The following is a 9436-nucleotide window of genomic DNA, read 5'->3' on the forward strand; positions in this document are numbered from 1 at the left end:
TCACATTCCACGATTATATGGTTTTTACCTTGATTCCTACATGGAACATTTTAAATTGTGAACATGCCTAATTCGGATTTTCCATTTAGCATTTTCTTTGCCTATGTTAGTAATTGTTCTTTGTGTGCTTTACTCACAGGTCTTCTCTCATTGAGAAAAGTTATTTACAAATTTAACTCTGACCTGAGGGAAAAGAGAAGGCCATAGGAGATAACCTCAACGTATTTTATAAGGTGCTTATGAGATTTCCTGTTTTGTTCCCCATGAAAGTTAAGGCAGAATTAATTCAAATCTAACCTATTTTTGGATCCTAAACAGTCATTAAACTTACAGGGATTTTAGGGTTTTGATGTTTTGAAAATAAGTGTTGTCTTCTGGCTTATTCTAGTTTTTTTTTTTTTTTTTTTTTTTTTTTTTATCATTGTTGAAGCAGCCATTACTTTGTCAACTTCTTTTCAAGATTGTCATCTTTCTAGAGCATCTAGGTGGCTCAGTGGTTGAGCGTCTGCCTTTGACTCAGGTCATGAGCCTGGGGTTCTGGGATTGAGTCTCCCACTGGGTTCCCCTCAGGGAGCCTGCTTTTCCCTCTGCCTATGTCTCTGCCTCTCTCTGTGTGTCTTTCATGAATAAATAAATAAAATCTTAAAAAAATATTGTCATCTTTCTGTTTGGTCTGTTTCTCTGATATCTCATCACTTTTCAAGTTGACTTCTCTGTCATTCAAAAGTAAGGATATGTACACTTGCTTAGCTTCAGAAGTGTAGTTTGTTTTATTAATTTCTGGTTACTGCTTTTCTTTGAAGTGGTATCATTAATAAATCAACTGAATAATGAGATTCTTCCCTCCCTAAAAAGTAGTGCACATCACTGATTGAATCAGGAGAAACAAAGTTTAGGAAAACATAAATGACTCTTAGTATTACGGTGGCCAGCCGCATTATTTAAAGCCACTCAGAAAGTTTATATTCCAGGAAGGGTTGAGAACAAAAATGAAATGTCTCTTAAAACATGAATGAAAGCAGAAAGTTCATTTAACAGGTTGGTACATAGTGCTCAGTAAATATGAGTTGATTGAAATAAATAACACAATATACATTTTTTTAGTCCACTCTCTGATAAAAAGTGCTGGGAAAACTTTTAAGAAATTATGTATATTGCTGGTGACTGTATTTTGGTAGAAGGATGTGATTATAATTTATTTAAAACTCTGTGTGTTCACATAGCATTTGTGGTGGTGGCTGGTGGCTATGGGAACATGTTTCCTCTGGAATGAACTCGAGATGTGGACCAAATCAGGTGAACTCTCAAAACCTGGCAAACTGAGATGACGAGGTGGAGGCGCTTCAGATTTCAGGCTATAAATCAATCTCTTTGTTTGGATTTTGCAACCCAAACAGACTTGAAACAAGAAGAATAAGAACAAGAATGAGAACACTGTAGAATCACTGTGTTGTGAGCAGAAATAGGAGCAAACTGTGAGGAGGAGATATGAAGGCGCCGTTAGATGATGATAGTGATGATGAAAATGAGAACTAGTATTTGCTAACTTCTTATTCTCTACCAAGCACTAAGTTAAGCATTTCCCATAGATCATTTCATTTAATGGTCACAACAAATTTGTTAGGAAGTTACTGTCATTATCTTCTTTTGCTCTTTCTTTTATTTGTTGGGAAGGGATTTGTATGTGTTTGCGACACCAGGTACAACAGCCCAGTGATAACAGAGAATCAGGGGGTGGGAGAAGAGAAGGGAGGATAAGCTTAGATATGTGTCTGCTTCCCTCTTTTCAATAATTGTTGGGAACTATAACACACTTTTCCTACAATTACACAGCAAAGAAGTGGTAGTTGGGAGAAGAACACATGTAGTGTGATTGTAGAACCTACATGCATGTTCAGTATAGCGAAGTTGGTGAAGTAAGGAAGAGCCCTGAAACACTGAAAAGATAAGGAGAAAAAGCAAGACTGGAATTCAGTTTTGTGAATTAACACTTGCACTGGAGGTCATAAAGAAGGACTCAATAATGCTAAACATTTGAATCATTGGCGTGGAGAGCCCCCTGAAACTATTACTGCAAAACAAAAAGATACAATATGATGGGGACTGAGGAATGATGCAGAGAACAAATGGTAGACATCCAGCCTGACAATTAATGTTCTTTTGAAGAAGAAATCATGAATGTGGCCAGAATATGATGGAAGATACAGCTGAAGCAGACTTTTTTTTTTTTTAAGTGTAAAAATACCTAGAGGTGCAAATCAAAAGGACTGCTGGCTTCCAGGAAGAATGGTCACTGAAGATAGACCTTGTCCCATTTTTGCAATATTGTGAAGTGGCAAAGACCTAACAAATAACTACATAAAAGCCCCTTCAGGCACCTTGGTATAAAACTCAGGCTGGCAATAAAATCTCCCATTCCAACAGTGGCTATCAGGGAGCCATGGGACAATCTCCTTGGAGTCATTCATGTAGGAAGGGAGCAGAGAAACACTGTCAGATACTCAAGGGCTCAAAAAATGTAATAGGAATACCCTCTTGAAAAATTACTTGAAGATGTACGTTAGGAAACTAGACATCGGTAGGTTGTCACAAGTTAACATGGCATTAAAACATGTTCAACCACCCTGTAGAAGTGTAAGTAGTCTGGGTGGGTGTCTCACAGGCCACAGGTCACATGCCTGAGTGATGTCCAGAGCTAAGTTAGTTTTGGCTACTAAGCTGGGAAGGAAATATTCTTCTTTTAAAATATTTGCTATTTCCCCTTCTGTGCTTCATATTTTTCTCCTTCTCCTCCCGCCCCCCTCCTCCTCCTCCTCCCCCTCCTCCCTGAATTGGAACTTTCATCACAGTTTCCTTCAACCTTGCAATTTCTTCAAACCGTTTGGATGCTAGCATCTCAAATAACAGCGAGATTCCCAATAGTTAACTTCATAGTAACTTTCTCAAAGGTAATTTCTCCAGAGTCACTGGAATTGGTCCACTTTCAGCAGAAATCTTTCCTTTCAGTGATATTTACATAACATAAAAATTTGCTGTTTTATGCAGAAATATTTTTCACATGGGCCAGTTTTTATTCCTGCTCCTAAAATACTTATATAAAGAATTTATCATTTTAACAAAGTGTGCCAGTATATCTGCTTTTCCCAGAAATACTGAAAAGGATTTGTTAAAACGATGCACTGTCATTTCAATCCTACTTTATATTCCCAAAGTTTGTAAAACATAATAACTGAGTAGAGGACTGCAGCAGAGAATACCAAACATTTCTCAGACCTTTATGTAGATCTGTAGTGCCTTGAAGCTCTTTGGGATTAAACAGCAAATTCTGGAATAAAAAGCAACGCATTTTCTGATTATTTCTCAATAATATCTCAGTTTCTATTATTTCTGTGTACTCTTTCTTTATACTTCTTTCCTCATACTCTCTTTGCCATAAATAGCTTTTTCCTCCTTATGTGTCTTGAAGGAAGTGTCTGGTTTTGTACTTCACTGGTAAATGTTGAATTTCTCCTTTGTGGTATTTCTTTTGACCTCATATCTTCTTTCTTCTCTCCCCAAGTACAATCCCAAGTACAAGCAGCTCACAGAAACACTATAGTAGTTATTTGATGTTTTTAATAAGGCCACCCTAAAACAATCCCAAGGCAATTAATTTATAATGCTGTGTAATTTGTTTACACATATGCCAAAAGGCAAAACTAAAGTAACATATGAAGGTCTTTTTGAGAAACTGGAAGTGTTTATTTTTAAATACTTGCTCTATTGTCCATGAAAGTAACAAATTGATGTCAGTTGCTTTTGTGGGGTTATTTTTTTTAGACTAAAACCTAAATATTAATACTAGTTGTAGAAATCCTATGATTTGTATAGCCCTGGGACTTGAAATTGATATTGAGGTTATTTGCTTTTAACAAACTATAGAAATGATCCCTGAAAGTATAGTCTTCGGTTATTTGCTTTTAAGAGAAAGAATAGGATAGGAGCTAAATTCATTGACTTGAGAACCAAACTGCCTGAGTTCAAGTCAATCTTTTCTGCTTTTTGACTGTATAGGCATTAATTTACTATCTCTGTCACTTTTCTCCACAACAAGACTAAGGTAATAATAGCATCTATTTCACGATAACGAAGGTAATACATTTAGAAGAGTTCTTGACACATATTATATGTGTTCAATACTATTAATTTTTAAGTTATTACTATAAAATTTGGATTTCCCTAGAAGGACCCTTATCCTACATACGGATTATGGAATGGTTTTCCTAGTGAATGTTTCTTTCATAAGAATGAGGTCAAAAATTAAATTTTCTACTGAGAATATGTATTTATTTGATAATTTCTGCACTATTTAAGTTTCTTTTTCCTTTTCCGATGACACTATATTTTGGAAGTAACTGGAAACTTAGCAAATATGTGTTTTCTTACTAAAGTTCTTTTTTAAAGTTAAGATAATGAGAATTACTTAATCTCCTTAAATATAGAGACTATTTTCACCTACAACATCTAGCAAGGTGGAAAAGAAAAAGAGACGAATAGAGAAATTTGGAGAAAAATGGAAGTGGCTTTAAAGAAAATATGGCTGAAAATTTCTCCATTAGTGGTTCCTTCTTTGTTCACTTAACCAATATTTTTAAAAACACTGTTTAGGAAATGAATTATAAACACTACTTCTTATCCTCAAGGTGTCTATTTCTGGATAACAACTCCTTATGCTAAATATTGCTGTGACATCTAGCACACTCTATCAAAATAAGTCTTACTAAAGATGGAATTAGAGATGGAATTCTGGTTTAGTCCAGAGAGAAGTTCTTCAGATTGGGACTTTTTTTAAAATAAATTTATTTTTTATTGGTGTTCATTCAGATTGGGACTTTATGAAATTATCAACAGAAGTTGTTGAGAGTGATGAAACACAAAGTCTACATTAAGAATGATATAAACTTTAACAAATGCCATTATAATAGTCAATACTTTGTCATAATAGCTAAATACTTACTAAATATTGTTTGCTAGCAGCAATTCCATATATTTAGTTCATTTACAGGTATTTAAATGGAAACTCAGAAAGGAGAAGGAGCTTTTCAGGCATCACTTGGCCAGTCAGTGACCTCAGAGATAGTCTACATGACCATCATATCTAAAGCACATCCCAATCAGGCCCATACCTCCAGGACACTTTGCTCTGTTCTGTATCTTTCAACTGAAATTTTCATTTATTTATTCATTTGCTTATTTGCTTTTATATCCCTAACATTACGCTGTATAACATAAAAAAGCAGTACAGTGCCTGGTACCTAATAGGCTACATTTTATTAAGTGAATACATGTTTAATACAACTCCATATAATCCTTAAAATAATCCTATATCATAATAGTTATTTTAATATTATCTTTGTTTTACAAACAGGAAAGTAAAAGCAGGTGGGTGAAAACAGAAAAGGACCCCAAAGATCTAGAATAAACTTTGGATTCAAAGTTAGTTTTATTTATACCCACAGCCCATGCACTTTCTTATATCTACACTAATATTCTCTCCCCAGAACACCTTTGAAACTAAGCTGGTAAAATACAACATTAGCAAATAAGAATGATAAAACCACAAACTTAAGAATAGAAAGAGCAGAAAGGCATGGTCCCTTTTTAAAAAGTGTCATTTCTCTTTGGGTATCAGATCAAGTCTTGTTCCTTTGGATGTGTCAAAACCAGTAATTGATGCCATCTTGTGACTTATGCTCCTTATTTGAAAATAGAGTATATGAATAGAAAATGTGAGGTATAGTAAGGCTAACAGATTAGGAAACAATTCCTATTGAAAAGACAGTTGTTTACTCACAGTTTCCAATAGGCATGCCATTCCAGTGGGGTTGCTTGAAGAGGTGTTGGGGTTGGTTATGAGGCATAGAGAGAGAGAGAGCTGTGGGCAAGAATCTTTATTGTGGCTTCTGTGGGAAGAATGAAGAATGACAAGGCAGAGTAAGCAGGTTTAGGATTGGATAATTTGAATAATTTCAACATACTCTAGAGTACAAGGCCTGTCTCTAGTTGTCTGGTATGTGGCCCTGGTAATTATGGAAGATGTGTAGTGGCCTGGAGTGTGAGAGCCAAATAAGCAAGATAGTTTAGATGTGAACTCTAGATGGATTTGCATTTGAAAAACACATTCATGGGCAAGTAGTTGACTATCTCTAGGAATTTGAGGGACAGTCAGTCCCTCTAGGGTCAGCAAGGCCCCAGATGTCAAAGTATCAGAATACAGAGAATAGATATGGTTAATTCAGTCCTCAACTGTGCTTCTGAGACACTGATTATAGAGAAACTGCTGAAATCACATTTCTCATCCACCTGGGTTGTGCCCATTTCCTTGAAACAAATGACAGGTTTATATTCAACTAATTGCCCCTTATCCATTTCATATAGTTTGTATTATACACTGTAAAGGCAACAGTATGTGGTATATTTTCTATATTACCCTTTTTTGTAAACTTTCTTTAACTTCTTGATCTTTATCTTCTAGAAGAAGGTTTGTTTCTTTCTTTCTTTCTTTCTTTCTTTCTTTCTTTCTTTCTTTCTTCTTTCTTTTTCTTTCCATCTAAATATAGATATAGACATTTGAATATAACAAAATGGTTCTCAATTGGGGGCAGTGCTGTTTCCCGAGGGGACATTTGGCAATGTCTGGAGACATTTCTATTTTTCACAACTGAAGGGAATGCTAGTGGCATCTAGTGGGTGGAGACCAAGGATACTGCTAAACATTCTACAATGCACAGAATAACTCCAGCAACAAATAATTATCTGGCTCAAAATTTCAATAGTTCTGAGGCTGAGAAACCCTGTTATAATATAGTGATTCTGAATTCACCTCCTATTTTCTCACTTTCTCAACTTGCATAGATAGAGATTTGGAAGTTCACTCTGTTATACCAATAGAGAATGCAGCATAAACTTGAGAAATGAATCCGAATTCTGATTTTTCCCTTGCTGTTCATATCCTTTCTGCTCCTTGACTGATTTTGGAGACAGAATTCAACCCTATCTAACTTCAATTCCAATATCTAGAACTCAGATTGCTATTTGCCAAGTCTGTGTTATGACTGCTAGGTTACATTAGAAAGAACCTTCAAATTTGTTTATATGTGTTGAAAAAGAATGAGAAAAAGTGGATGGAAAAGGCCATTTTTTGGAAATACCAACCTATCCAACATTCAATGAATAAATCTTTGCTGAATGGGAACTTAGTCTGATAAACTTACAGTATCGAGAAGTGTGGATGTTATTTACTTGACCTGAAACTTTCTTTTCAGTAATATTCAGGCTGTATTAAAAGGTGGCATCATTAGTGTGCTTCTCTAGTTTCTTTCTATAGGACATTCAAAAAGAGGTTAAAAGGTAAAACACAGAAATCAATAAGAACAAGAAAAAAAACATATCAATTGAGGGAAAGTGGGACTCTTGAAAGAGAAGGGACTCCAGAATTTGGAAACTCCAGCAAAACAAAGCATGAATGGTAGAGGTCTATGTCTTCCAGATGACACCTGTGAGTTTAAGGATCATACAGTCTGGAAGGCTATGACACTGAAAGTTTTTCAATCCAGAGCAGACTGAAGAACTTTTTGCTTCGAATAGGCCTGCATCTCCAAATTCACAAAGCAAAGCAATGAGAAAATTATATATGTTTGTGTTTGTATGTGTGCATATAATTTTATAATATGATCTATTTTGAAAAACTGTAAACCTGTATAAAAAGTACAAATCGCTTGAACATTACAGTTCTCATATTTATAAAATAATAAAAGTCCTTACATATTTGAATATTTTAATAACTGGATTGTATGGATACATATGCGGATTTGTTTCACACATGGATTCATTATGATGAAAATAGTACAGATCATATTTTAAAAAGAAATCAGTGATTTTTACACCTGGAGGACTTTTCAGACAGATTGCTGGGCCCCATCCTCAGATTTTCTGATTCAGTAGGTCTTGGGTGAGACCTGAGATTTGCATTCCTAACAAGATGTTGCTAAAACTGCTGGTGCAAGACCACACTTTACAAACACTGGTTGTTGGTAAATTTGGTGATTTCCCCCTCCAAGATTATCTTACCACAACCCTGACCAACAGGTATTATTATTCTCATTTTATACAGTGCACACTGAGGCTCAGAGGATTAAGTAAGTTACCCAAGCTAACCTAAATGATGTGACAAGAAAGAACAAAAGGGAATTCTCTTCTGATACCAGTTTTCTGGTATCCTTTCTTTGATAGGTGGGATTATTCTAATACTCTGTTTGATCATGTTTTATTTTGGAAGGAGGAGTTTTGTTCTATGTATTATTTCCTCCACTATTTACAGTAGGTGCTATATTTATGTCTGATCTAGGCAGTTTCATTATTTCTTCATTCATGAATGAGACATTGTCTATAAACTGAATAAAAGTCTTAAATAGATAATAATACACAGAATCCAAGTTTCAGAGAGGGCGTGGATGACATTTTTATTACTTATTTTAGACACAGTGGTATTTGGTCTGGTGTCACATGTTCAATTGGACTTGGATTTCAGAGGTTGAAGCAAAAGGCATTTGGGGATTGGAAGTGAACTGACTTTTATTTAATGTTAATGAAATAGCTTAAGCTGGACACTTATTAACTTCATTATTTCATTTGTTTTCAACAAGGAGGACAGAGGGAAATGAAGAGACTATAATAGGGTGTGGATATGCAGGCAAATTAAAGCATTCTTCATGAAGAATGAATGCCTTAATGAACTAAGAAGAATTTTAGGATTTTTAATATGGTAGTATCTTATATTTCAGATTCAAATTAGGTAGCAATGGACCCATGCCTTTTGTAATACCACCTGTGAAACAAAACTATGCCAGTTGGTGACTCCCATTTTCAGAGTTTGGGAGCTATACATTTTTTAAGTCTATAGTTTTAAAGTGTGTATATATATATATTTTTTTCATATTTATTTCCAGGCATTCTGCCTACTTTTGTTCGGGTCTTTCCATCTTTTTTTCTTATCCCCTCCTTCATTGCTCAAGTCCAACACAAACGGTTCCCTTTCAACACACAGTTCTGCTCATAATTTAAGATGGAAATAAGGCTAGAAAAGCATTTTCTCATGCTATTTCTAGGACACCTCAAATTCAGCTTTGCCTGTAGGCCAATTCCTATGGAAAACCCAACCAAAAGCTTCTGGAAAAACCTAACCAGTGTCTTCAGCAAAAGACACTGGTTTAGTTTTAGATTCCATAGCCTATTTACCATCTTCTCCAGTGAATAACAAATTGGTTGGACTGTATTGCCATTACAAGACTGTCATAGCAGTAAATTTTATGGAATAACTCAACCATAATTACAAAGAAAAACCAACATAGCAATAATGCAATTTTAAAGAGTATTTCTCATTTAGACCAAATTTTCT

General features: G+C 35.1%; 1 long non-coding RNA gene across 1 annotated transcript in view; it reads right to left on the reverse strand.

The window, feature by feature from the left end:
* LOC102155357 overlaps positions 1-5943 on the reverse strand; it is a 31991-nt gene extending 26048 nt beyond the window's left edge. Inside the window, exon 1 of the long non-coding RNA XR_005367958.1 lies at positions 5834-5943. This is a non-coding gene — a long non-coding RNA (uncharacterized LOC102155357). The remainder of the gene's footprint in view (positions 1-5833) is intronic.
* Positions 5944-9436: the final 3493 nt, after the last annotated feature.

Source organism: Canis lupus, chromosome 12 (genome assembly GCF_011100685.1).
Source record: "Canis lupus familiaris isolate Mischka breed German Shepherd chromosome 12, alternate assembly UU_Cfam_GSD_1.0, whole genome shotgun sequence".
NCBI lineage: Eukaryota > Metazoa > Chordata > Mammalia > Carnivora > Canidae > Canis > Canis lupus.